Consider the following 27,786-nt stretch of genomic DNA (forward strand, 5'->3'; position numbering starts at 1 on the left):
TGAGACAGGACACAGACCCAGGACTCTTGACTAATTAGTCTAATACTCTCTACTAGACCACACTGCCTCTCACTGCCATATTGCCTGATTCTATCTAGTAGACCTCTGGGGGCCTGCAAGCAGACAGGGGAGATGGGCTTGTGTAAGGTTCTCAGTCCTGCAAATGAGAAAAAAGATTCTATGTCCCTGTCCCATCCATCTTTGTCACTAGGTTAAGTGGAAAGAACATTAGAGAGAAGACCAGCTTTTTGGTCCTGATTCCAATACTGACTGCCTCCGTTTCCTCCCTTGTAAATTGGACTAAAGCCTCTCAGTGCTACTTAGTCACAGGGCTCTTGTAAGGAAACCTCTGTAAACCCCTAAGGCATTTCATACATATATGTGTGTTGTGTATGTATGTGTGTGTGTGTTATACGAAGGGTGGTTGGAGCAGCATTGAGGCACGAGGCAGTGAGTGGGGCACTCACAAAGGCAGGGCACAGAGGATTAGGGAGAGTTCATCAGTTCTCTGCAAGTCCCATTGGGAGCCGGATTAGTTTTCCCTCTAATATTTCTCTTCCCAAAGTGTCGGTATGGACTGTCTGGTTCCTGAAGCCCTGGGGATGGAAGGAGTCCAGAGCCCTTCCCTGTCATTTCTGGGGCTTTCAGGAGTTGACAAACAGCTGTTGGTGATTGTGGGAAGGGAGAGAGGCACGCTGATGGTGGATGCTGGCTTGTTTCTTTCGTCCCCCCGGAAGATTACTCTCTGTGTCATGAGCCCTGCGAGGGAGCTTTCAGATTCTTGTGCTCCTGTGCTCCATCGACATGAAAATTAGCTTCTCTGGGGTCAGATTGAGGAAGGGGCTGGGCCTTGAGTTTCAGGGTCAGAAAGCACAATAACCCAGTGTCCACCTCAGAGAAGTTGTGAAACCTGCCAAATAGTATTTTTCCCCTAGATCTTCACATTCCCTCCCCCAAATGTCAGGAGTATTTCTTGGGTTAGAAATCCTCTGAGGAATTTTCCTGTAGCCTTATTGGCCAGTCCTTGAGCGGGGGGCACCTTGCAGACCTCCATCTTGGGCAGTGGGCCTTTGTAGGAGTCGCTCATGTCACCTTCAGGGAACAAACCAGCATCTTGGGGAGGCTCATCAGAGTCCCTGCGTTCATTTGTGTTTGGTTGAGATGTAGCCTCTGACTGTCAGAGCTTGAGTCCTTGGGCTGGACTCATGGTCAGTTTCTTGGGAAACTAGCCTTGAGCCCTCATTTTTCTTCTTTATTCAAATTTGGAGCAAGATTCTACTCGGTCATTCCTCTACTTCTTTCATGATGTAAAGGGTTCTCAATACACTGTCTTTTTTGTGTATTGTTGATAAATATTAGCCACCTACTCTGTGCAAGGGCAAGGTGCTGGAATTACAGGATTCTAGATCTTTCGAGAGCGGGCAGTGCTGAACAAAATTTTATTTCTATTTCCCTTTATCCATCAATCTAGTTATCCCGGAAATGGGAGAGGATGGGCTGCCTACTGCCCCTGAATCCTGGCCAAACCATTACCCAGACAGCTGGGGCCTTCCATTTCTCTCCATTGCTTCCCAGAGTCATCAGATGAGGGTAGTTCATTTGTGGCATGAACAGGCATCTTTTGCTTGGGAACTCAGCAAGAGAGCCAGATTAGGTTTTATTTAGCTTGTTAGAATCTTCTTTCACTATCCCCCTTCTACACACATACCATGCCCTATGAGTGAAAATTAGAACCAGATTTCTTATCTTCTTGTCCCATGGATCATCCTGAAGGATTCATGCAAAATTTCATCTAGAATTTGGAGAGGAAGAAGAGAATGTGCAGAATTGTGAAATTTGGCTAAAATGAATTCACTACAAAAATTTAGGAAAATCCAGTATAATTTTAATAAGCTATGCATGAGGCACCAAGGGTACAAAGTCAAGAATAAATGATCCCTGTCCTCAAGAAGTTCACAAGTACAGTCGACCTGGATGCTCTCCTATTTCTTCACTGTCTCCATGGCATTGTTAAAAATATATATAAGGGGAGTAATCAGGAAAACCTTTGATTTGCTGTATCAGGACAATCTTTTGCAGAACTGGATTGCTTTCTGGTCTTCGCTAAGGATTCCCCAGCTCATTCTCTTTCTACAAAAATGTTTATGAGGAGTGTTTTTAATTCTAAGACTGGTCTGTGTAGCATCATATGAGCATCTTTGCATTTTAGAAAGCTCATAAGGAGACAGAAATGTCCCCCTTCGAGGCCCCCATGCTTCAGATGGGCAAGCAGGAAGCAAACAGAGCAGCTAAGGCTATGAGAATTATGTGTCCAGGCCCATTGCTCTGCCTTTAGCTACTGGTCCTCAGATGGGTTGTGAACAGTCAGTCCAGGGCTCAGCCACACAAACCTAAGCTGCTTTTCTCCTGTTCCTTCCTTGCAGGATGCAGGATTCTCTCCTCTCAGAGGGTCCATCAGAATGCCCATGATGGATGCTGAGCCACAGAAACATTGTTGGAGAACCTAGAACCTCCCTGGTAAGGGGAAGCGTCTGTGAGGGACTGGGTTGGTCTCTCATGATTCTAGCAGCAGCACCAGAACAACAACAATAACTAGCATTTGCACAGTGCTTTAAGGTTTACAGTGCATTTTAGCCACATTATCTCATTTGATTTCATTAGAGGCGGGCCTTCTGTGGTTTTTGGCTGTCTGTGGTCCGTGTGCTTGCCAGCTTCTTTAAGGCCATCAAAAATAAACCTTCACTTTTTATCATCCCTGGTGTGGGCTAGGTTTGCTATTGTACTGTTACAGGGTTCAGTACATGGAAAAGTTCTTGACCCCTGATCCCTTTGGCTTTCAGAAGCTTTTCACTTTTCTTGCTTTAAAGTAAACTAGATGCACGTCACCCAGCCTGGGGGAGAGGGGACAGGAGAGTGTTGTCCACCGTGGCCTTAAAGATCCTGTTTATCCTTATTGTCTTAGGCTGTGATAGAGTTTGTTAATCCAAGCTAATTGGTCTTACAAGCTTCTTGCCAAGTTCTCGTATCATGCTGTAGTCTTGCTGGGAACCTTCTGCGTATATGTGATCTGATGTTAAGTTGTTCTTATCTAATGGGGCTGTCTCTCTCTCCCTCCCAAAGGGAATCCCGTGGACCCTCATAGATGCTATTATCAGGGAGCCAGTACCTGAGAAGGAATGACAGCCTTTATCTTGGTTGGATGTGTGTGCTTGAGACCTCATGTCTTATGGCAGATGCTGATGTCGTCAGGGAATCAGTGGTTCCCTTTGGGAGGGAATGGGATTTTTTTCTTTTGCCTCAAACAGGAGAGAAAATACCCCACTGGTACCTTGTGACTTTGACTGTGATCGGTGCTCATCTACAAAGCCAGTTAAGATAGCATGTCTCTGAGGCTCTGATCTTGGGGGCCCAGAACATTGTGGGGGTCAGAAGACAGCTGGAGAGAGGGCTTGAGTGGCCAGGATGGGAACAAAGGCCTCGGGGATCCCAGCTTCTCCCACTTTGACCCACTGGGTCCCCTTGCTCTCCTTTTCCCCACCCTCCTTTTTTTTTTCATTTCTATGCCTACCCCTCTTATGGTCAGCATGGAAGGGTCTGAGCACAGAAGCCTCTGAATTGGAGATCAGAGTAGCCTTCGATAAAAGCCCTGGTCTCCGCTTGTTTTTGAATTTCTGAAACTAGTTTTCCCAGAACAGAGAACAGAAGGACAGCAGCACACGGTTCCAAGGAAGTTGGATACTTGGATGAGCCTGTCCTGCTCTGGGTTTAGATAGGGTGGGCCTTCTGTTGCCCCCTTTTATTAATCTCCTGCCCAACTGGCCCCATCCTCATCCTCCAGCTGAGCTGCTTGGCCCAGGCACTCGTATGTCTGTGATAGAGGGAACTTTTCTAATGTGGCGTGAGCGGTCTGGTGGGTCATTGGGCTGCTTATTAGGAAACTAGCCCTGGGGCCTTCACCCCTTGCATTCCTCCCAGATGAGTGAAGTTTGTTCAGTTTTCCCCTCCTTCCTCATCTTGACCAGTTAGCTCATTTAGTGGGAAATTCCCAAGTGGCTTTCAGTGAGAGATATTCCAGTAAAGGGGGAGACAGTATGGTACACTAGGAAAAAGTCACTGATGATGAGAAATGAAAATGAGGGAAGAGCGAGAGAGAGCAAGTTTTAAAATTTTTAAAGAAAAAATAAAAAATCATCCTTATTTTGGTCAGATGCCTTGGGTTCAAATTCCACTCTGATGTATCTGATTTTGAGAAAGATCCTGCTCAGGCCCAATATCTCATCTGAAAAATGAGGGGGTTGGACTAGCTGGGGTCCCTTCCCTCTAGATCTGTGGCCCCCCCAACACCATAATAAATAATTGCCCTCCTTTCTCTCCCCTGCTTTTGTGGACGAGGTCAGGAAGGCTGTTGAGGTGGTTAGTGAGAGTGACCGAAGGGGGTCTGAAGGAGGGAAAAGACCCTGCTACAATCTTTTCCTGTCATGTCCGGGAATAGGCAGGGTGGGGAGATGTAGGAGGCGTTGCTGGGTGTGTCGGTTTGTAACTATGGCTATAATGGGAAGAGGGTGATTGGAGGAAGGTAACTGGAGGACTCGGAATTCTCCTGAGTGACTGAAGACTGCCCCACCCCATCCCTTTTCCCCAAAGTCAGGACTTCAGGCTAGTTTTAACAGCTCAGTGACCCCCAGACAAAATCCACTTGGGGAGACGGGCATGAAGGGATGCAGTGCTAGGGCACACAGCATTCTCCTGTGATGCTTTTGACTGGTTCTCTGCCTTCAAAGCGAATGACCTTTTGCTGGGCTACAGCCTAGCTGAGGGGCTGGGGTCTACAGATTAAGTTCTGGGAATGAGTGACCAGGCCCTGGGTTTCTGTCCCTAAATTGTTGGGTTACTGACTGAGTCACCCTGACTTTCAAGACCCTGGCTGCCCTCTTTGAAAAAAAAAAATTGAACCCTGTCCAGCATGCTGATTACAAAACGTTTCCGAGCAGTAACAATAATAGCAACAATAATAAAAATAATGACAATTGGCAGAGCTGGAGGTGGGGTTTTAGTGACAGTTGAGAAAGCAGCTCTTTTAAGCACTGGCCACGTCACCAGGAAATAAATCTCTATCCCACTAATAAATCACTGTAATGTACTTGGCCAATAGGACCTGTTTTAATTAGCCACACCAAATCCGTCTACGTCAAGAAAATAATCATGCCTTGTATTTTGATAGTGCTTTTGGATAATGTGAGACGAGAGTCAGAGGACCGAGTCCCTGATCCGATGGCTCCCTCCACTGCACCCCCCCGAGCACTCCTTGGCTTCTGTTGGCGGATCTGGCCCAACTTTGTCTCTGCTCTGGAACATTTTACTCTCTGTAGCCCATCGGAAACCTTAGTTTTTGTGAGATCTGAGCCCTGTGTGGGGCTTTGAGATCCTCTCAGGAGAATGATTAGGAATAAATTTTAGAAGTCCTGCTTTTTATATTCATTCTTTTTATTCTTTTCTTTATCCCTTCCTTCCCTCCTCCACCCCTTCCTCCCTCCTTCTTTACCCAACACACATACGACTTGGCAGATAGGAGTTCCTCCTAGATCTAGGTGGCTGTGGCGTTCTGGAATGAAATTGTTTCTGTGAATAACTCGGCCTTAGCCAGCAACACGCAAACGAGGAAGCCGACCAGGCCCCCAAAGATGTCTCCAGTGGGGCCTGCCCTTGGCTAGGTAGGAGTCGGGAAAGTGAGCTTTTTTCGGCTATCGGTTATGGGCACTGGCTGTTCCTGAGGGCAGGACCTTACCCCTGGCAATGTGGGGAAGGGGTGCTATTGTCTCTGGTACCCCCCCAGAGCTTCCTCTACTCCTGCCCCTGTCACCCCACTTTGTCCTCATCTGTCCCCGCCCCTACCTCCAAACTGATGACTCCCTCTTCCTCCACCTTTGTTATGGGATCCAGAGTCTGGGGCTTCCTTGCTTCACAGCTTTCTTGGGAAACATGGATAAGAGCCTCATTAATTCAGAATGGCCCCAGAAAAGTCTGGCTCTTTCTTTTTGCCCTTTTCACCCTGAAGGCCCAGAGCCTTGGAGATGTAGTTTGGATTTCCTCTGGGGTCTGGCTGAGGCCTTACAGACCTAAAAGTCGCTAGTTAGTTGGGGGACAGAGGGTGGAAGATGGGGTCCGAGTCTGAGGTTGGCTCAGAGGAGCAGGGAACGTCCAGTCCAGTGGGTACTTCATCGGTCAGCCCCATCTTGAGGGTTAATCACGGTTCTGGGCAACCTTAGGCTGTGAGATCTTGACTCCAGCCAGGGCAGAGGTCACCATGGCGAGACAGAGCCTGGGTCCAGCGGCAACGATGGGGCGGCTCTGTCCGGGTGACCCCTTCCTCCCTCCTCCTGGGATTCTGAAACAGGCAGGGACCAGTTCTGGCCATTCGCATGCTGGTGACCATGGGGTCCCTCCATTATGCTTTACTTTTTTGGGGCTTTGGGAATCTGTGGCTAATGAAGTTTGGGCCTAGTTGGGTTTTCTCCTGGCAGAGTTGTGCATCCTGTGCAGATAACACGGAGGGGGCCCAAAGCAAATGTAGTAAGGAGGTAGAGGAGGTAAATCTGGGATGTCAGCCACCCTGAGACAGTAGAGAGGAGGGGATTCAGGGTGCTGGTAGTGTGATCACCATTGAGAGAGACAGAGGGGGAGAGAAAGGTGGGGAAGAGGGAGGGAGAGAGACAGAGACAAAGTGGGGGGGGGAGAAAGAGACAGAGACAGATACAGAGAGAGACAGAGGGAAAGAGATGGGGAAGAGGGAGGGAGAGAGACAGAGAAAGAGATAGAGAATGAGAGAGAAAGAGAGAGACACACAGAGAGACATGAGGAAGAGGGAGGGGGAGAGAGAGAGAGACAGAGAGAGAAGGGGAGAGAGAGAGGAGAGAGAAAGAGAGAGGGGGAGGTAAAGAGAGAGAGACACACAGAGATAAAGAGAGTGACAGAGACAGAGAGAGAGGGAGAGCGAGACAGAGAGAAAAGAGATTTAGGGGAGGGGAAAAGAAAAAGAAAGGGAGAGGGAGAACAGAAAAAAAGAGAAAGAGGGAGATAGAAAGAGCAAGGAAGGAAGAAAGAGAAGGGAATGGAAGAAGAGGGGGAGAGAAGCAATAAGGATGTCTAGATCTGGGGTCCCCAAGTGGGGCGTGAAACTCTGAAATGGATGTGGGGATTCCAAGGCTTGGAGAGGAAAGCAGGGGAACAGAGGCCAAGAAACCTCAAAATAAGGACATGGAGAGCTGGCATGGGTGAAGAAAAGGAAATCTCAGGCCAGATTGCAATCTGGGGGAAGTTTTCCAGCTTCTCGGGGCTGAGACATTGTCGGGGGGGTGGATAGAGAGCTGTTCCCTGAAGGTCATTTGGCTGAGAGGTGGGTCTCTGGCCACGGAGAAGAGGCCCGTAAATGTCAGGAAGGCCAGAGTGAGAGGGGAGCCCGTGGGGGCTGAGAGGCAGGGGTTGGCCTGGGCCATCCGGGACACTGGTCCCGACCATCATCCCTGTTCCTAAACATTCAAAGCAAATTCATAGACTGCCTTGAAAAGATCTTTGGGATCCATTTAGTCCCAAGAGTCCAGATTTAAGACTGGAAGAGTCCAACCCCCTCATTTTCACATGGGGCAACTGAGGTCCAGAAAAGTGAGTGACCTGCCCAAGATGACCAGCAGGGTTCTTGCCAGCGTCCTCTGGCTCTGGACGGCACTCGGGGGACTTATTATTTGTGACAGGAAGGGTGAGGCTCATTCTTCTCATTCCCCAGGCAGGAATATTGGGGCCGATGGGGTGAGTGATTTCATCAGGGTCACGCAGTGGGTCAAGGCTGGGTGCCTGCCCCTTGGCTTCTCAAGGCCCCACCCCCAGACACCCTGGGCACTCTCCCCCAGCGTGGGCTTGGCCAGTGAGAACTTTGCCCCTGATGGGGCAGAAAAGCATTTGCCAAGTCATTGGTGAATCCTGCCCCTCAGGCCATGGGGTGCCCGGCTGGGCTGGTCCCGGGGACTGTGGATTGGCCATTCTGATAGAAGAGGGCACAGGTGCCGAGGGATTCTCACTCCAACAGGTAGGGCTGGCAGCCTGAGGAGGCCTCTGCCCATTACCCCGACATTTGGGGGGGTATCCTAAAGGTCATTGGCGATGAAGGGCAGGACGGGTCATGGGTGGGTGGTTCGGGGTGTGGGCTCGGGATTTATTTCCTCCGGGGCAAAGGTAGGTCAGGCTGAACTTGACTTGAGCCTTGAATTGTTTCATTCCTAGGATCCCCATTCCTGACAAACTGGCTGCCCGCTCAGGCCAGGAAGGCTGACGTCAGTGTGGCTGGGGAAGGGTCACAGGGACACTGGAGGGGCAGGACAGCCATGGGAACTTTTTATGGAGAGAGGAGTAACTTATCTGAAATATAGAACAAGGGGAAATGGACCTGAGTTACGGCCTGTGCAATTTGTGCTGGCTGAAAGGAAGGACTCCTTGATGAAGAGGGATTGGGGGGCTACCAGACTCAGACACTCGGAGGAACCTCCTGAATAAAATCCCCCCCTTTGGCTAGGGAAGGATAATTCTTCTTGGTGGAGATGGTGAGAAATCTTTCAGGCAGCAGAGGGCCCCAAATAAGGTTGGGACAGTCCCTGGAACTAGGGGGAGGGGTACATGAGTACAGCAAGGGTCTTAAAAAGTACAGCCTTGAGAGATATAAAAGACCTTAGAGATCAGTTAATCTACTTTCCCTCCATTTTACAGATCAACAAACTGAGGCTCAAAGGAATTAAAACCACTGGAAGTGATTATTAAGGAGTAAGTGCTAAGGCCTGGGATTCAAATGCAAGTTTGCCTTGAGTAGCCTCCACACTCTCACCATTTAGCAGCTGACTGTAGCTTTTCCCAGAACAGAGGATGATTTCATTGGTACAGGGAACCCTTAGATGGGGAAAATCCTCCTTTCTCTCTTAAGAGAGTGACCTGGAGCAGAGGTATCAAAAATGTCACCCATCAAAATACCCTCCAGTTCTGAAGAATCTGTTTAAAATATAATTGGGGGAGATTAACAAAATAAGTAAAAAATACAACAAAACACAAATAATATTACATTTTAAAACCTAAGTCAGGATGTGCCTTGTAGGAATCTTTCTGAAAGGTTTCGTGCCTCCCCTCCCGCCTCCCACTCCCATTTCTGTAGAAACCTGAGAAAGTCATTAGCCCAAGATTGCACGGCCCAGGTGTGTAGGTGACAGTCTTGGAACCAACCCTCCCCGCCCCCAGTCTTTCAGGTTTCAAAATCATTTCTCTCTTGGCTACGGCTCCTTTCCCTTTTCATCCATTGCTTCACGGACCAGGAGTCCCGTTTTTCATGCACTCCTCATGGAACACCTTTCCCAGGTGGTGTCCTGCAAGGTAGGATAGTGCGGCCCCCTAGTGGCGTACTTCTGCCACTGCCCCGCCGTCTCAGGCCCCGGGACCCGGGCCGGCAGGAGCGAGTTTGCAAAAGAATGCGGCGTTTTACAAGTCGTGTCTCCCACCGAAGCCCCAACGTGCTGCTCTGATAATAACCGCTCCTGTGTCTGTAATAACAGCAACTAGCATCGATGTTTCCATAGACATATGTTTGAAATTCTATGCATGTTAGATGTACATTTATGTGACAATATCGTAAAATACCTTGAAAACCCAGTATATATATATGCATATATATACACACACCTGCTTATCATATAAGTACTTTGAAATATGTATCTATCTGGAAATATTTTTGAAATACTAAAATACTTGGAAATAAACGTTAACAATAGGTAATATATTTAAAATATATAAAAATTTAATAAAAAATAAAAATATTTAAAATATACCTATGACAGATGTTGATAATCATAGTGTCTCTGAGGGTGTGGGTGGTATGTGTGCTAGACAGACAGACAAAGACAGAGAGACACCAAGAGAGGCAGAGAGATGGAGAAGTAAGGTGGACCATCTTTTTTCCCCTATCTTTTTATCTCCAGGACCAGCACTGTGCTTTGCATATAATAGCTCCTGAATAAATGCTTATTGGATTGGAATGAACTGATTAAATCAGCGATCTTTGAATTCCTGAAGTAAATTTCTCCAGAAACCATCTGTCAGCCTGTATTAGAGACATTTAACAGGTAATGATCATAACCTGTGAGTTTTTCTCCTAAGCACGGTGTTAACTTGGGAGGAATTGTATTGGGCTGGGTGGGCTTCGGAACTGTATTCTGGTTACCCAATTGGGCCACAGACTAGCTGCATGAGCTTGGCTTAGTCCCTTTCTACCCTTAGGCTTGGGTTTTCCTATTTGCAGAGCAAGAGACTAAACCAAATTCTCTCTGAGTGAGCCCCTTCCAGCTCAGACATTCTGTGCTTCTCTGACCATCTGGGCAGGTTAGAACTGGTTTTATTTCTTGGCTGGGGGAGCCAAGTGGTAATATTTCCTTCTAGTGTTTTTGCCTTTTTCCTACTCAACCGAGTTGCATAGTTGCTTTGAAACAAAGTTAAGATGCATTTAGCTTTGTAAATTTGATACTGGAGGGGATGGCTGGGTTTCCTCCCCAGTAGAATCTCACCACTGAGAGATGGTGCTTCTTCCTGGAGCTCCTGAAAACATGGAGTTAACCCAAGTCGCTCCCATTAGAAAAAGATTCAGTTCAGTTGGGTGTTTATTTATTAAGTGCCTATTTAAAATGTTATAGTGGAGTCCTTTGAGATATGCTTCTTCTCTTAAGTAAGGTAAGTAATGCTGTGAATCTCCTCCAATGTACTTCCAAGTTGGGGGTTGCTGTAGTTAGCCAAGAAATGTCTGATCTTAGCGTGAGGAGCCGGTTAATGTATCACAGGAAGGGGAAATGCTCCTGTGTAGCAGGGGCTGGTGAGGGGGATGAACGCACCACTAAAACATCACCATTGTATCTTTGAGAGTGCTTCCATTTATTAAACTGCACACCTGAAAGGGGTGTTTTCTTTTTTAATTACTTTTTCATTTAATTTGATTTTCTTACATTAATTTTTTTTTTGAGTTCCAAATTCTTCCCCTCTCCTGCCTATTGAGCAGGCAAGCAATAAGGTACTGAAGAGAATAAAGTCTTGTACTTTTATTTTCCCTGACGAAGGAACAGTGTACTCAGATTTCGTGTAGGGGGCATAAGCTCTGAAGTTTTCGGGCCTCTGGTGGATTTTGATTTTCTGAACTTTTTAAGTATAGAGTCATAGAATCATAGATCTAGATCTTGGAAGGGACCTTGGCGTTTATGAGTTTCATCTTCCTGTATGTGTGTGTATATATATGTGTATATATTCCTTGTTATATATTACATTATATTATATAATAATTATTATATATTATATATAGTCTTCCTGTATTATAGATGATGAGAAATTGTGACTTGCTCAGAGTCCCTCAAGGAGGCAGGATTTGATCTCAGGTCCCCGCACTCCATCCGTTCGGCCAGCTGACATAGATGCCCATTAGTCTTGGGCAGTCAGGTCCCTCACTCAGGCTTACAAATGATCTATGTGGCCTCTTGGCCCCTTGTACTACCATAACTGACATTAATTTAAATGTGCTCCATTGAGGTCAATAGTGTTGCCATAAAGATGGGAAAGGGCATTTATTTTCATTGATTTACTCTTTTAAGGGAATGTATACTATTATTTATGGGTTTGAATGGATTTATAGGCTTGATGGGTCTGAAACAAAGGCCTCTTCTAATAACAGCCTTCCTGGGACGCGGGTGGCCGTGAGTCATGGAACGTCGGGGCTCTGGAGAATGAAAGGTGTAGGTTCACAAAGGGCAGTGCAGAAGTGATGGTGGGCGTCTGGCGTTGGCTGCGCGGGCGCGGGTTGTGCAAGAGGAATGGCATGAGGGATGTTGTCGGCCCAGCAGGAGAAGGTGAACCAGCCACGTGGAGAGTGAGAGAACCAGTGGGCGGTCCACCTGAAGGTAAGTAACTGCTCCGAACCCACAGGCATTTATTAGGTACCTGCTGTGTGCATGGACACTGCTGGGGGGGGGGGGTCAAAATCTTCAAGGAACTTTTTGCTTCAGTGGGGGGTGGGATGCAACATGTGAAGACAAATATATACATGGTCCTTTGATATGAAGGGAGAAAAGAGCATCAACAATTAAAGATTTCAGGAAAGGTTTCCTATAGAAAAGGATGTCATTCCTAGGATTAAATACAAAATTTTGCACTTGGTATTTAAAGCCCTAGACAACATGGCTCCTGTCCACCTTTCTAGGACCCTAAAGGCGCAGACTTGGAGTTCAGATGAGAGATTAGGGATATACACACACACGTTACATGTATGCATGCATGTGTATGTGTGCACACACATGTATATTGTACCTTTATTGTATGTGTGCATGTATGTATGTGTGTATATTTATGGATATATATATATATATATATATATATATATATATATATATATATATATGATATGTGTGTATATGTATATATATCTGAGAGGCTTCTACAGAAGAATGATAATTGAATCCATGGGAGCTGATAAGTTCATTACAACAGGATGTAAAAAAAGACTAAAAAAGACCACCTTCAACACAGCCTTGGGATGTACTAAGCAAAGTTGGTGAGCCAAAGTGGCTCAGAAGTGGTTAGACAGGTAGGAGAATAAGGACAGAGCATTAGCATCAAGACCCATGGAGAGGAGATGGTTTCCAAGAAGAGGGAATGGTCAGCAGTGTCACAAAGCTTCAGAGGGATCAAAAAAGAGGAAAACTGATACTAGGTCACCAGAGTTCATAGGAATAGTTAAGAGATCATTGGTGAACTTGGAGAGAGCAACTTCAGTTGAGTGTTGAGATCAGAATGCAAGGCGTTGAGAAGTGGGAAGTGATGAAGGCTTTTTCTAGGAGTTTGGCCACAAGAGGGAGAAGAGATATGCAATATAATGGTTTGAGAGGATGGAAACATAGAATAAGGGGAAAAGGGAGCTTTTTCCTTGGCAAAACAATAATCAGGATTCTCTTCTTTAGAAGAAGGGAGATTTATGGGGATGACATGCATGAGAGAAAGAAAGACATGCACAGTTGGGGGAAGTAACCACACTGATAAAGTCATAGGTCCATTGAAGATGATCTAAAGGTTGTCTCCAGTTCATTTACTGGGTCTTCCTTGAGCAACTTAGGAAGGCAGAATAAGAAGAGGTACAGAGGGGTTGTCAATCTGCCCTGGTGAGGGAGTTCCACCATTGAGTTCAGAGATCCATTCAAGTATCAAAACGCTTTATTTAATTGGGCCCCATGAAGGCTTATGTGGCTGTCTTCCAAGGATTAGCTTGGATATGTGCTGAGAGACTCATCAACCAGAAGGTTGGTCACTAGGTGATGAATTATTTTGGCTACAGAAGCAAATAGACTATGAATGCTAAGGTGTGGAGAGGTTGCCATCTGCTTCCTTGGAGGGTGCAACCATGCCAATTAAATCATAGATCCCTGAAGCATTGGAGGAATTATTATTTAACAGTTCTGGTCTGGGGTTCATTTAAAGATGGATTCTGAGTGAGAGAATTCTTTCTTTTGGGGGGAAGACAGACAGAGATAGAGAAATAGAGACAGAGAGAGAAACAGAGAAAGAGAGAGAGGAGATAGAGAGACAGACCCAGAGAGAGGGAGACAGAGAGAGACAGACACAAGAAGAGGGAGACAGACAGAGAGAAACAGAAAGAGTGAGAGAAAGAGAGAGAGAGAAGAGAGGGAAAGAGAAACAGAGAGAAGAGAGGGAAAGAGAAACAGAGAGAAGAGAGGGAAAGAGAAACAGAGAGAGAGAGAAAGAGAGAGGAGACAGAGAGACACAGAGAGAGGGAGACAAGAGAAACAGAGAAACAGAGTTTATAAAGCCCTACTTCTTGTCAGCTTGCTTTCCTTGACCTTTATGGCTTTGGGTGATGGAAGATCTCTGAGCGGGAGGGATGTTTATGGGCACAGAGTGAAAGAAACGACTCCCATAGAAGGAGTATTGCTTTGCTGAGTCTTTAGGATGAGGCTCTCTGAAGGGTTGTATTTGGTTCCTGTTGTTTGAATTGCCTGGTGAGGTTTTGGTTTTAAATGTGCTATAAGAAGTTGGACTAACGCAGGTTCCTTTCACTGGGGAGTCACTAGTGACTCAGTGAGGCTGGGGAGGGTTAGGGGGCTTTGTGTCCTTGGGGCCTCTCTGTGAGTCTCTTGAAATACCGTGTTTATCTGCTAAGTAGCAGCCCTGCAGTCTTCGAGGGGATGCTCCATGAGGGATGATGAGCAGCTCTTTCTATTTTATGGAGATATAGAAGAAGAAGGTTGCAGTGTGGTGGATTTCAGTTAGATATTGGGCAGAACTTCCTGATCAGATCAGTAGAAACCAGACCGACAGGCAGTGGTTAGGGTTTTCTAAGAAAAGGGGCTAATTTATCTGTTGACTCCAGGATAGGGATTTGTGGAAGTGCATTGTTGGGTACAAGCGACTTTTCAAGAGCCTTCTTGGCCCTGGCATAACTACATGACTGCCCCATGTTCTGATAGCTATGGAACTGGGGTACCGTGGCACTCGCCCCCTTTCTGCTTCAGGGCCTCTCTTTACCCCGTGCTGTAGCCGCTGAGCCAAGAGGCTTGAACTGTGTTGTACTAGAGTAAATGCTTTGTCCTGGCAACCCACCACCTAACCTGACTTGTGTGGGCTCCTGGAACTTGCCCCAGAAATAGCTTTTTTTTATGAGAATAAAAAAAAGAAAAGAAAGGGAAGAAAAAGGCCCATGAGGGCATGTTCCCACCAATCCCTCCCAGGGAGGAGCCTCAGGCCGTGGGACCTGTAGCCACAGGCCTGGGCACTGCCCACCTGCCCCGCAGCCAGGGATTCTGGTAGATGTGTAGGAGGGAGCTCTGTGGTCCAACAGGGTAAGCCTGGCACCACTACCCAGAGATGATTTTTGAAGGTTGGGGGGAAGGGACAGAAGTAGAATTGTGTGCATCCCTTGCCTTCCCTATGGCTCTCCCTGTGAATAAGGTAGAGATCTACAGAGACATGGCCGTCACTCGTGCTGAAATGGCTTGGATGGTAATGGGTGAGTAATGGTGGTTTAAGGTAGAGCCTCACCTGGGGAACAGGAAGTACGTGTGCATGTTTCTGGAACTGGACGGTCCAGAGCTTGGAAAAATAAATAAAGATACAGCTAAGTATAGATTTTAATAGAAGAGCAAAGGCTGCTGTTCAGAAGAACTATTTGAAATCGGATAGTTTTTCTTTTTTGTAGTTAGCATAATGCAGGACCCATTGTAAAGGCCTGCTGAATGCTTCTCCATCCCATGCCATTGCCCGGGGATGGGCGGGGGCCGAGACCTCCCTGCCGTTGGTCTTTCCCTCTGGGGCTAGTGGAAAGTGTAGGACGGGAGCCAGCAACATTTTGGTGGACAGTGATCAGGAGCGCTCAGGGCCTACTGTTTCCCCAGGGGTTTTCCTTCCAGCCATTTTATAAAGGAGAAAAGTGAGGCTCTTTCTAAGTTCTTCCCACCGTCTGAATTCTCTTACTCTCCATCTCTCTGTTGCTCCATTCGTGGACCCCGCGCAGACACACGTGTCCGTGTGAACTTCCTCTGATGTGCATTTAAGTTGGTAGAGATGCATGGATGGGGCAGGCTGTGCACAGATGTGTGTGTGCGAGTGTGGGGACAGTGATGTCATTGGCGGGATAGAGAACTTCCAGTGAAGACGGTTTCCCCACCAATACAAACCAATAATGTTTGGGAGCTTTTAGGCATCGAAGAGTTAAGCTCCCTGCCAAGCCCAAAAGTAGAAGTCAGAGGCAGGAGTGAAATCCGGCTTTCCCGACTCACCCCTGCGTTCTACCCGTTAGCCCTTGCCCTTCTCACAACTCATAGACCCACTCCCCATAATCTATCCATTATATCTGGTGTATTGCATTGTACTGATTAATTTTTAAGAAAATGTCTTGGGTCACTTACCTTTAGGGGGAAAACATTTTAGATATAAACCAGAGCTCCTTTCAGAAATAAACCATCTGCCGGACCGAGCTCCTGGGACTGACCCACGGGACCCCAGGAGGGTCGGGGACCAAGGTGCAAACCCTCGGGGAACAAGAAGCCCTTGCCCTGACAGGAGGGCCTGCGGCGTTTGCACGGGGTTCAGTGATCCTCAGCTGGTCCGGGGAGGGATAGGTCACTTTCTCCGTTCCCATTCTCCCTTCCTGTTGCTTTCCCTTTGTCTTGACCTCTGGCTCATTGACCCTTAAAGCCCCAGCCCCTGATGGTGCAACCAAGCATGCCCTTGTCAGGCCCGGAATGCCTCCCCAGGATGGGGAGAGGAGAGCATGAGGGTAGAGGGCAGAGAGAGAGGGGACACGTGTTCTTGGCCATTGGGCCCTTTCCAAGACAGGTGAACTCTGTGTTCAGAAAGGAGCTAATTTAATCTCTTGGCTCCAGTGTGCTTTCTCAATCTTCCCCAGCTTGCCTCCCTTCCCCCCCCCCCCAACCTTTAAAGAATTTAATCTGCTCAACAACAAACAATACTGTTATAAAACTTTGAAAACAAGAGGGCGAGGTCTCCCCGACAAGAGGCAGAAGTGCATGTTGGGTAACGGCCGGAGGGAGAGTGCCAGGCCTGGGATAGAGCCGGGCGAGAGCCCAGTTGGCTTGGTACCTGGGCACCCGCCCCCACCAGCAGCGTCATTCCTGACAGGAGGGGGGAGACATCAAAGTTCAGTCAGGGATCTCTCTCCCTCTCCCTCCTTCTCCTTTTCTCTCTCTCTCTCTCTCTCTCTCTCTCTCTCTTTTTCCTGTCTCTTTTTTCTCCCTCTTCCTCCCCTCTCCCTCCTTCCCCCCTTTTCTTTCCCCCCTTTCTCTCTCTCTCTTGTCTCTCACAATCTATTGCATTCCCTTCTCTTTCTCTCCATCCTTTCTTTCCCTCCCTCCTTCCCCTTTTTTCTCTTCTCTTCCCCGCCTGTCTCTCTCTTGTCTCTCTCTCCCCCCTTTCCTTCCCCCCTTTTCCCTCCTCTCCCCTTCCTCTTCTTCCCCTTTCTCCCCCCCTCCTGATGGGAATGCACCAGACTGTGAAACTTCCTCCTCCACCCCTCCCTCCCCGACTCACTGTTCTGGTCATAAGACTGGCAGAGACAGGTCCTGATAACACAGTGGGGCTGGTGGGCAGCCGGGTCCAGCCACTAGCCATATCATGCTGTAGGGGAAGCAGGCAAGAGGGCGTGCTTGAAAGTTGGCGCTGGGCTCCGAACCTACCCCATGACTGGCCCAGCCCCGTCCCCGCTTCCCTCCCCCAAGAGCAAAGTGGAACGGCGTCACTGGGCGTGCCCAGCTCGGTGCGCTGTCTGCCAGGTGTGTGCCCAGGCAGTGGGCAGAGCTGCCAGGCTGAGGTTAGTTAACATGCCCAGTGCCTTCCAGGACAAGAAAGAAAGGGAGCAGGAGGGACTGTATCAGGGAGACAATGGGGAGAACATCTGACCTGTCAGAACGCCCTTTCCTTCAAGACCCAGGGCTCTGGAGTCGGTTGGAAGAAGTGGAAGCTGTGCCGGGGACACTGACACCTGGCCGATCCTGAGAACGGAAGGGCGAAGGGGAGGCAAAGCCCATGCTTTTCCAGCCGCCCCCGCAGGCCTTCTGGTGAGCAGGTGCCCAGCCGAGAGTGCCCGGTAGGAGACAGAGCCTGCACCTGATGGGGCAGGGAGGAGGGTGGGGAAGGGGCCGGGGCTCCCCCAGCTCGGGGACCTGGAGGACGGCGAGCACATGGAGGATAGGGCCTCCCCAGTCTCCTCCCTCCAGGGCTCCTCCTGACGTTACCCCAGCCCTCGCCTGTTAGATCTCCCACGGCTGCGGTTTCACTTTTGAATCTACCTTCCCCAAACTGACACGGCCTACCCCAGAGAGGGCCTTAATGACTCTCGGTTGTGTGTCTGAGAATTTGCACCTGAACTTGGAAGGCCCAAACTGTTCGGGCCGGTCCTGGGGTTCAAGAAACCGCACAGTGACCTCCTGTGCGCACCATGCTCACACACGTACCTGTGGAAATGGCGCCCCAAGAAGGGTCTCCTCGCGTGGTCTGGCCGAGCCTCGCCGCCCCCTCCGAGAGCCTGCCTCACATCATCAGGAGGACATGAGACAAACTCGGCTTTCTTTCCCTGTCCCCGGGGCTGATCCCTGGGGGCTCTCACAAACACTCACCAACCCCTCCTTAGGAACCGGAGTCCCAGAAGCCTCGCCTTCGCCCTCAGGAAACCAAAACGAGCTGGTCTCGGGGATTTCACTTAGTAATTTCCTGAGAGCAGGGCCTTCCTTTGTTGGTTAGCCCGCACCTCCTTCTATACTTTGTCATTGGGAGCTGTTGTGGCCTAAAAAAGTCCCCCAAGGCCACGGAGGCCCTAGTGGTCCCACTCCCTCCAAGAGGCGAGCCCGCCCCCCTGCCGCCGAGCCGCAGTACGGGAAAGCCCCATCAGGGCCCTCCCAGGGTGATTGCAAAATGGTCCCCTTGAGTCCCAGTCCCAGAAGTCAGCCGCGAGTGCCAAGTGAAGAGTCCAGGAAGGAGACCTTGGGGCCCGTGGGGCCACGTGCTCTGGCTCGGCAGTAAGGGCCGAGCTGGAGAGCAGAGCCGGCCCCGCCCCCACCCGGGAGGCCCCTGCAGACCCAAAGACCCCTCGGGTCCCCCTTGCTCTCCGCAGTCGGGATCCCCGAGGCCTCTGCTGAGGGCCAGAAGCAGGTTCCACCTCCCGATGGGCTGGCCCGAAGCAGGACTGTTCTGTGTGTTTTTGCATCCATCACCTCAGTGGCTGTGACTCAGCACTGGAAGCCCGAGCGGGATGGAGAAGCTGCTGCCGGGGGAGGGACTGGGCAGTGCACTGGGCCAGGCTGAGGTGGGGCCGGGGAGGGCTCGGACCCTTGCAGCAGGCTGGCCGGCCCACCGGGGCCTCCGCCCTGCGCCTTTGGTTCTGCATTTACGGGCAAGGCTTCCTCTCCCATCGCTCCCACAAGTTCTCCATTTTCTCCTTAACCGTTTCTCAGGGACTTGCGGCCCTCGGGGAGGCCCAGGAACGCGGAGAGCACAGAACGGCCTCGCGGGCCGGAGAAGGAGCAGAGACCCCGCTGATTCGGCAGCTGGAGCGGCTGCGTGCTTTGGTGAGACAGGGGGGGTTCAGTGACAGCTAGGCTGCCGCTTTTGTGCTCGGGTCCTCCCGACCCCAGGGCGGCTCTCACCCCACAGCTGTCCCTGCGTGGGGTTTTGCCGCCCTTTTAGTCCGGCCGAGATCTCCGAACCCCCTCTCGGATCCGACTTTTCCTTAAAGACAAAGCCCCCTCCTTCCTCCTCCTGCCCGCTCCCTCCCACTAGGGGTATGGTTTGGGGGAGCCCCCCACCCCCAGGCCAGCACTGCCAGGCTGGCCGCTTTGGTTAATCCCGGCAGTGCTCCCTCCCAGCCCAGGTCGACTCTTGCTCTGGGCCACAGTCTCAGGCAATGGGGATGGGGAGAGAGGGAAGGGCCAGCTCTTTGAATAACATGTAAAATCTTTGCAGCGAGGAGCTGTTTGGGCCTTTGTATCCCCAGCGCCCTGCACACAGTAGGCACCTTAATAAATGTGTTGGGGCAGCTAGGGGGTGCCGTGGAGAGAGCACCAGCCCTGAAGTCAGGAGGACCCGAGTTCAAATCTGACCTCACTTAACACTTCTTGGCTGTGTGACCCTGGGCAAGTCACTTAACCCCAATTGCCTCAGTAAAAATAAATATATGTGTTAAATTTAAGGTGAGAGTGCATCTTGGCTGGCTTGGGTTCTAGGAAGGCTGAAAGCCCGAATCAGCGACAGCTTGTTGAGAGCACAGGAATTCTGGAGGGGTCAGTGTACCTCCAGTACCTCTAGAGTGGGCAGGGGAAGCAGGCTGTGCAAGCTTTCATAATCCCCACGTCTTCGAAAAGAGCATGTTTAATCTTGCAAGCCACCGGGAAGGGCTGGCGACCATTATTTATTTATTTATTTTTGCCTGCCAATTAGGAGATTAGTAGCGAGATTCAGGCTTGGTGGAAGCAATGCCGCGGCCTTCTCAAAACAAAAAGTTTTTGCAGAGGTGAAATTCTAATCAACGAGTTATTTCCAAAATGTTAAGAGAGTATTTCCCAGCAGTGACAAGAAAGCACCGAAGGCCCTTAGCCTAATGAGAATTAGCAAAGAAACGTCATATATTTTGCCGCCTCTGCTGTTCCCTTTGGATTTGGTGTCAGGAAAGTAACTGAAGAAGCCTGTGTCTATTTTCTTAGCCTGGTGATTTGAGAGCAACAGAAAAGGTTAAGTCAAGGGTTCTTAATCCTTTCTATGTCATGGACTCTTGGTGGTTGGGTGAAGCTTATGGACCCTTTTCCAGAATTATGTTTTTAAAATATCTAACTTTAATAGGATTGGAAACAAATTCTGTCGAAATGCTTATCAAAAATTTTAAGTTCATAGACCACAGGTAAGAACCCCTGATCTAGGTAGAAAGGGGGAGGGAGAAGAAATGTGGGGACAATTAACATATCGCATATAACCTGATTTAGGAAAACCCTTCAGGAAGAAGTCCATTTACAGGAAAACCAGGAGAATCCACGTGTGTTAACATTTGTGATGGGCTCCTCAACTGAAATTTTCAAGGGTTTCTGAACAGGTTGGAGAGGAAACCAAGGTGGGTATTAATCTCCTTTTATGAAAGGAGGCAAAATGGTGGTATAAGTGGGAACTGTTCCTTGTCATGTGAGAGCTAATGGTATTTCAGTAAGAGCTTTCGACTCTTGTTTATATTTACAATAACATAATAAATCTGTGCTCTTTTGGCCTGATGGTAAAGTTAATCCAGAAGGGAGTTGATTTTTGCATTGTTTCAATCACCATTGCATAACTAATCATCTCCGTGCCATGATAATAATTGTACCTTTTGTCACCAGTGGAAGAGCAAGAAGACCTCCCATCTCAGAACAGAGGCTGAGACTTCCCCTTCTTCAAGATGCTCCTCTTCTTCTGGAAGCTGGTTTCACATGGTGGCTTAGATTTTTCCATCTCTGTATCTAGCACCATTTGAAATCAGTGTTTTAGGAGTAAGAATTGCGGCAAGGGAAGGACATACAAAGAAGTTTCAGTGGCTCATCTACTTTTTAGATTTGCCATTTGAACCGGGAAAAGTTTCCCTCCACAGGACGATTGTCATAAAAATCAAATTAAGGGGTAGGATCCCATCCAGCATATTAGCTCCAGAGATAATGCTATAAGAAACTAAGGTCAGTTTTGCTTAGCTCACTGGATTGGGAATCTCAAGACTTGAGGTTCTATCTCAACCAGTTACTATTTGTGTTAGCTTGAACTAGTCAAAATCTCTAAGCTTCAGTTTTCTTTTCTTCAAAATGGGGATTATACTCACCACCTGCCTACCTCACAGGGTTGTTGTGAGGATGTATGACATTTTTTAAATATGCTAATGCACTTATTGAATGTTAGTGAACAGTCCTATCCAACTGTGGTAGGGTCTTAATAGTTTTCATAAAATAAACACTTCTTGGTTAATGAATGTCATGATTTTAGTCTTCAATTGAGTGGTGATGTGTTTTTCTGGAATAATGAGAAGGGTTAGATATAGCCCCCTCCCTCCCCCCTGGGCAAAAAAAAAAAAGTTTTTACTTTCCTTAAAATTTGAGGTTATTTGTACATGTAAACACGTCAGCCATTGTTATAATACAGCAGAATTCCACAAACCCTACTGGACCTCTCTCTTACACAGGCTGACCGATTTCTCTTGGTGTTCAGAGTCTGTTTTTGTCTAGCACCATTTGAAATCGGTTATGATGTAGGGGGAAAAGCAGCAGTCCTGGAACCCTGTGCAAGGCTGGTTGGGTAGTCGTAGCATTTGCATCTTGAATCACAGGGGCAAAAAAAGACCAGTTCTTTCTAACCAACTGCAGCTGCATTGAAGCTTCGAAAACTCAGAGGTAAGAGACAGCCTATCTGATAGATGAATGTTCTCTGGACACATGAATCAACATGATTTGATTCCAGAGTCCTGAGTTTTGCCTTTTCATTGTAATATTGAGGTGGTGCGGAATGATTAAATCTATAAAAGGTTAAATATACTAATAAATTTTTTTCTGCGTTGCTTGTCATGTTTATTTTTCAATGCCTCTTTCCCATTCAATTCCATGAGATTGAGAAGAAGGCATAAGGGATAGGACAAATAAATCAATCTGGGAAAGTAAACTATTCTCACCTTGCTATATACATTGTATATACAGCTAAGGGATGTAATGGATAAGAGCACTGGACTTGGAATCGGGAAGACCTGGATTCAAATCCTGCCTTGGACACTGTGACTCCGGGTAAGTCATTAAACCTGTCTGGCCCTGTTTCTTCATCTATAAAATGAGGTGAAAGTGCTTTTTGGATTTTCTAAATTTATGAGCCTTTTGGAAGCTACCTAGCAGCTCCAATTTTTTGGATCACAACTCTGCTATCGAGGTGTTAGACATATAAGGCCAATTCCCTTCTTAATCTCTTCTTCCTTTTTCTTACATTTTGGGGAGCCGAGTTGTGACAACCTTGCCACTAGAGGGCCCAAAACAGGGAGATTTTCAACAGAATCCTGTGTAGGAAAGAACCTTAAGAGACAAAGTGGGGGAGGGGGGAAAGGTGAAGAGGGCTACAGGCAGGGGTAAAGGCTCCTTTTTATCAAGTATTTTTAAATGTGTAAAATAAATCGGATTCTAAAGAAAACCAGTCTAATATATATATATATATACATACATATGTGTGTGTGTATATATATATATGCATATAAATACACATATATACATACACATATATATATGTGTGTGTGTGTGTGTCTATGCAGTTATGACTCCCCACCTCCAAGTTTATCGGCCTTCTTGAAATTGTCCAGGTCCGTGGACACAAAATTGCTGATCTAGATGAACCTGAATCTAAATAAAACTCCCTCAAATCTGACAAGTGAGTTTTCACTTGTAAGTAAAATCTTACTTAAAAATAGGTAAAAATCTTACTTTAAAAATCTTCATTTGGGCAGCTAGGTGGCTTAGTGGATAGAGCACCAATCCTGAAATCAGGAGGATGAGTTCAAATCTGGCCTTTAGATACATAACACTTCCTAGCTGAGTGACCCTGGGCAAGTCACTTAATCCCACTGCCTCAGCAAAAAAAATAAATTTTTAAAAATTTTCATTCCAGATATTTAAGTAATTGTTGCTTTTTTCACTTGATTGACCAATTGTCAGTAGCTGCTTTTGCAGAAGTAGAGTAAAAGACACTGACAAGCAATATGCAATACCCCTAATTTAAGTAGTATGGGGTATGGGGAATGTTACCAATCTTATGTAAGAAATGATTCTTTCAAAGTAAAATGCTATGACACCATAACTTTTCCATTATTGAATAATTAAAATTTTAAAAAGCTTATGGACATAAATCTTAAAAGACTTGTCTAAAAAATATTAGTCTCACTACACATTAGCCTACTACACATTGTAAAGAGATCAGCAGTAGTCTTTTTAAAAAGAATCAAAGGAATACAAAGAAACTATAAGAATTTGGAATAGTAGTGAGTGTGTATCAAAATTGGGAATAGCATTCATGCTTTACTTAAATTTGTCATTTGAGATCTGCATATAGCTTATCATTGAGTTTTAATAAAACATAAGTCATGGTTAAGCCTGGCTTGTCAGCACCAATGCTACATGCCCCAATTCTGGAGAAATTTCACCAAGATCCCTGCCAATTCAGCAATTAGTGTATTCATAAAGACAGAATTTTATTTTTATTCAGCTTTAGAGTCACACATTCTGGTTTCCCTTCTTACCACCCTTTTCAAGGACATCATTTGTAATTTTTATTCAAGTTAGGGAGACCTTTTTCCCACAAATTCTTAAAAGAGAAGGCACAAGCTGTTGATGAATAGTCAGTATTCATATATAGCTAATTTTGTTAGGTATTTCAGAGTATGTGTAGGAAAATGACATTTAATTCTAAGTTACAGTTTGAAAGATATTCAGTAAGTATAACTGGTATAAATATATTACACACATAATCGAAATTTAATTAAGTGGTACATAAGAAAATATACAATAAAAAATGAGGTTTAAAGAAACCTCCATAACAAATGGTTTATTTTGAAGAGGTCTGTTTCAAAATATTCACCTACCCAGTTTTAAATAGAGCTTTCCCCTTCACTTTAATAAGTCATTCCTAAAAATGTGAATATGAAAAAGCACAGCTTATATCACAAATTCAGAACTCATATTCATAAATAACACAAAGTTACAAGAAATGCTGAAGCATTCCTTTACATACAAATAAGTTATGATTATTGATCATAACACTAATTCCTAGCCTAGCTGGACTAATTGTCCTTCAAAATAGAACTTTATTATATATTTGTAATACAAGAAAATCTGCAATTCCAAGGGGAACTCCTCCCTACTTTGCCCTGGTCCAAACTGGTGTAAGGTATACTGAATCTGACATTCCTCCCCAAGTAATTTCTTTGAAAGTATGTATGTTTATATATTTGTAACATATGTGGATAACTTCCATGGCCCCTCTTACAGAAAACTTTGAATATGATAACATATAACAAAATGAGTCTTGAGTCAAATTAATGCGAGTCTTTGAGAAGTACCAAGAGCTAAAATGCGTTTCTGAAGAAACTTGGGAGAGTCAACTGTCATGAAAGAATGCAGCTGCGAAAGACTTGGGAGACCAGAAAGACAACTTTGAAGAAACTGACTTCACTCTGATTCCCTTGTCTACACAACTGTTCTATAGTTTTCAGAGAATGGAGTGAAATGTCACTCTGAGTAGTTTGTTACCCAAATTTGGGAGAGCTGAAGCCAACTGCCATTCTAGTGTTTTGGAGCTCTGAATGAGCATTTTCTCTGCTCTGTGGTTTCAGAACAGAAAGCCTCTGGCTGTGAGAATTCTAATATTATCTATTAGATTATCTGTTCCTACTAATAAATTATATAGGCAGCAACTGATGTTTCTGTAAGCCTTTAAGTTTGGGGTCTGAGACAAAGAAGAAAAAGTTTACAAGAAAAGAGGTATTCTCCAGTTTACTATCCTACTCCTCTCCTTGGGGCAGGGGGCTCAAAGCTAATAAATCAGTGGTGAAAAACTTATGTTTTATGTAATTTGGGAGGTGATTTTATTTACTACTTTGAAATCCAAAGAGAGGGGGGGAAAAGGTCAGTAATTGTGGCAGATGAAATTCATCTAAAAGACATAAGAATTATGACACGGGAGTTTGTCGAACTTGTTGGGTTTATGCCTACATGTGTGTACACCTACACACACCCATACATACAAATGGGAAACAATTAAATACAACAAAATTTTTTACAAATCACGAATCTCAATTGTGGGTACACTTCAGTATATACAAACACACCCATATACATACATTGCCAAAGTCTTTGCTTTTTTCCTGACCGAACGACAATACCCAAATACTCAATTAGAAAGAGTAAACTGCACATTGGGCTTTCTAATTAGGAAAAGGCAGGTGATAATGATAATTTTCTGAAGTTCATAGCCTCCCTTTGCAGATATTCTTAGAAAATATACAAACTACATTTTAAAGTTTTGTTTTGTTTTTGGCTCAGCTGAAGTCTTAAAAAAATCTCTTTGCATGAAGGGCAAAATGGCATCACACATGAGAGTATGCCCCTGCAAAATATATTTTAAGGCTTTAAATTATCACATGAACATATTTCCTGATGGTAAAAACTAGTTACATTTGTGCAGGGAAGGGTCAAGTGTCTCAAGATTGTGGAACTCCTGATAAAGAAACCTTTCATCTTATTGATACATACATACGTGTGTGGGGGGGTGGGGCAACACTTTACTTAGAGACTGAATTTTAGAGAGAACAGCCTAGGGTAGAGATATTGCACTCAGGCCTGAAAGCTATCTTAAAAATTTCCTTTGTGTTGCCCAAACCAGATTAAATGAGTAAAATAAAATGTAATTCAACACAGATAATATTAATTTGTTATTTCCTAAGTTTCTATTTAAGCTCAATACCACTGGCCTAGAGTCACTAAGTGCTCTGCCCATGTGTGTCATGCTGCACCCCATTCTATGCTGCCTCTCAAGCTTTATTTTAATATGCTTTAAAGATGGTACATTCATACCACAAAACACCTGCCCTATCTGAATTAAGCTAGCTCTAAATCTTAGTACATTTTCCCCATTCTCAAGGCTTCAAGTTTTCATTGTATACTTAGTAGTGAAATTCTTAGCTGGAGACATATCTCTTTACTTTCACAGAAATAGTTTTTTTGGGGAATATCTTGTTTAATTTAAATCTATTTGTCCTTAATTGGTGAAAATAAACAGCAACTTCACAGATATGTGCACAAGCTAATTTCTTAAGTTTGTCCTAAGTTGTACATCGATAACAAAAGAAGTCATAAATAGGATAAAATAACGTCAAAAACATTTTTTATAAAACTTACTTATCTAGCAAGCTGATGGTTATCAACCTTCCCTTCTTTTCAAAGTCACTTAATTTTTTAAAATTATCCAATGAAAATATTGCAGATTTCAAAACTAATTATTTGCATTTGCAAACTTTTTTTTCTTTAAGTATTATCTTGCCATTGTCCTCCTGATACTATACAACATGCTGTGATAACCTGGGCAAATGTGTGTGTATTAATCAGTTTTAATTTCCATTTTAAGCACCATATCCCCTGGTTTCCCAACACATCAAAGAATGGTTATAAGGGTCTGTGTAAAGATGCTAAGCCTTATCTTTAAACATCCAAGTTCCAATTTAACAAGTGCATTTAAGTGGCAAAGGAGCTGTTTGAAAGTAATTTTAAAAGTGCTTTAACATTTCAACTAAAATAAAGGCCAGACTGGTGGTTACATTAATTTTCTGAAACCATACACCTGCTTTCCTCAGAAAGATTTTCTTGTTTCGAGGAAGTTTTGTAGTCAACACTAATTGTTGCATTTTTCCTATAAGGCAAAACAAGAAGAAATATGGTCAAACAAGATTACATAATAAGCTAAACTAGAAAGGTATTTATTAAAATGGGTATATATAGAAAATAAACTATTTCTAAATGATTTCCTAATTCTTTTAAAAAGAATTTCCCCAATCATCCCAGAAGGAAATATATTAAAAAATAATTCTGGCTCTGAGCAACTCTCTTTTCAGTTTTCATAACTTTATACAAAGTTAGTAACCAATTCACAATGTGTCAAACTGAAATGATTTTCATTTAGGAATGTCAATAGGAATAGGGATGGCTGAATTTAAAATGATCCAATTCAAAAACATGACTGAACTGAAGCTTTAAAAAAGATGATTCATTCTGATAATGTGAATCCTTTAACAATTAGAGTGTCAATTTATCTTACACTGATGGGAGAACAAAACACTGTAGATAAGTGAATTCTGCAATTAATTAATACCTTAATATTTTAAATAACAATTAGTCTAAAACACAAACTATTTTAATGGTAGTCTTTCTGGCACATATTACAAATTTCCCTTTGGACATAAGCCATTTATTTAACAAGTTCTTGGAAAGTGCAATATTCCTCACAACCAACTTAAAAAGCACAGAAGCACCCACTAAATGTATCTGACGAGAGTAACTCCTCCTTTGAGGATAAACTTTCAAGCTCAGGTTCAAATTTCCTGGCAAATAAATTATTTATATAGATTTTTTTTTAAGTCAGAAAAAGGTAATCTATTTCATAAAGATTGAAATTAAAATG

General features: G+C 45.4%; 1 protein-coding gene and 1 long non-coding RNA gene across 19 annotated transcripts in view; one reads left to right on the forward strand and one right to left on the reverse strand.

Moving 5' to 3' along the window:
* Positions 1 to 21,559, forward strand: part of LOC127562607 (uncharacterized) — a 33,205-nt gene extending 11,646 nt beyond the window's left edge. For 3 of the 13 annotated variants that reach the window (XR_007953719.1, XR_007953714.1, XR_007953723.1), the window contains 7 exons: positions 2,424 to 2,517; positions 8,755 to 8,808; positions 10,008 to 10,151; positions 11,738 to 11,963; positions 17,513 to 17,645; positions 19,038 to 19,151; positions 19,546 to 21,559. This is a non-coding gene — a long non-coding RNA (uncharacterized LOC127562607). Of the gene's footprint in view, positions 1 to 2,423; positions 2,518 to 5,565; positions 5,712 to 8,754; positions 8,809 to 10,007; positions 10,152 to 11,698; positions 11,964 to 17,512; positions 17,675 to 19,037; positions 19,152 to 19,545 lie in introns of all 13 variants that reach the window. The other 10 variants (XR_007953721.1, XR_007953715.1, XR_007953722.1 and 7 more) reach the window with 10 other exon arrangements.
* A 1,874-nt stretch (positions 21,560 to 23,433) lies between these two features.
* Positions 23,434 to 27,786, reverse strand: part of LOC127562617 (membrane cofactor protein-like) — a 56,905-nt gene continuing 52,552 nt past the window's right edge. For all 6 annotated transcript variants that reach the window (XR_007953734.1, XR_007953733.1, XR_007953731.1 and 3 more), the window contains one exon: positions 23,434 to 27,018. The gene's annotated coding sequence lies outside the window, so the exon portion shown is untranslated. The remainder of the gene's footprint in view (positions 27,019 to 27,786) is intronic.

The sequence above is a fragment of the Antechinus flavipes genome, chromosome 4, assembly GCF_016432865.1.
Source record: "Antechinus flavipes isolate AdamAnt ecotype Samford, QLD, Australia chromosome 4, AdamAnt_v2, whole genome shotgun sequence".
In the NCBI taxonomy this organism is placed as follows: domain Eukaryota; kingdom Metazoa; phylum Chordata; class Mammalia; order Dasyuromorphia; family Dasyuridae; genus Antechinus; species Antechinus flavipes.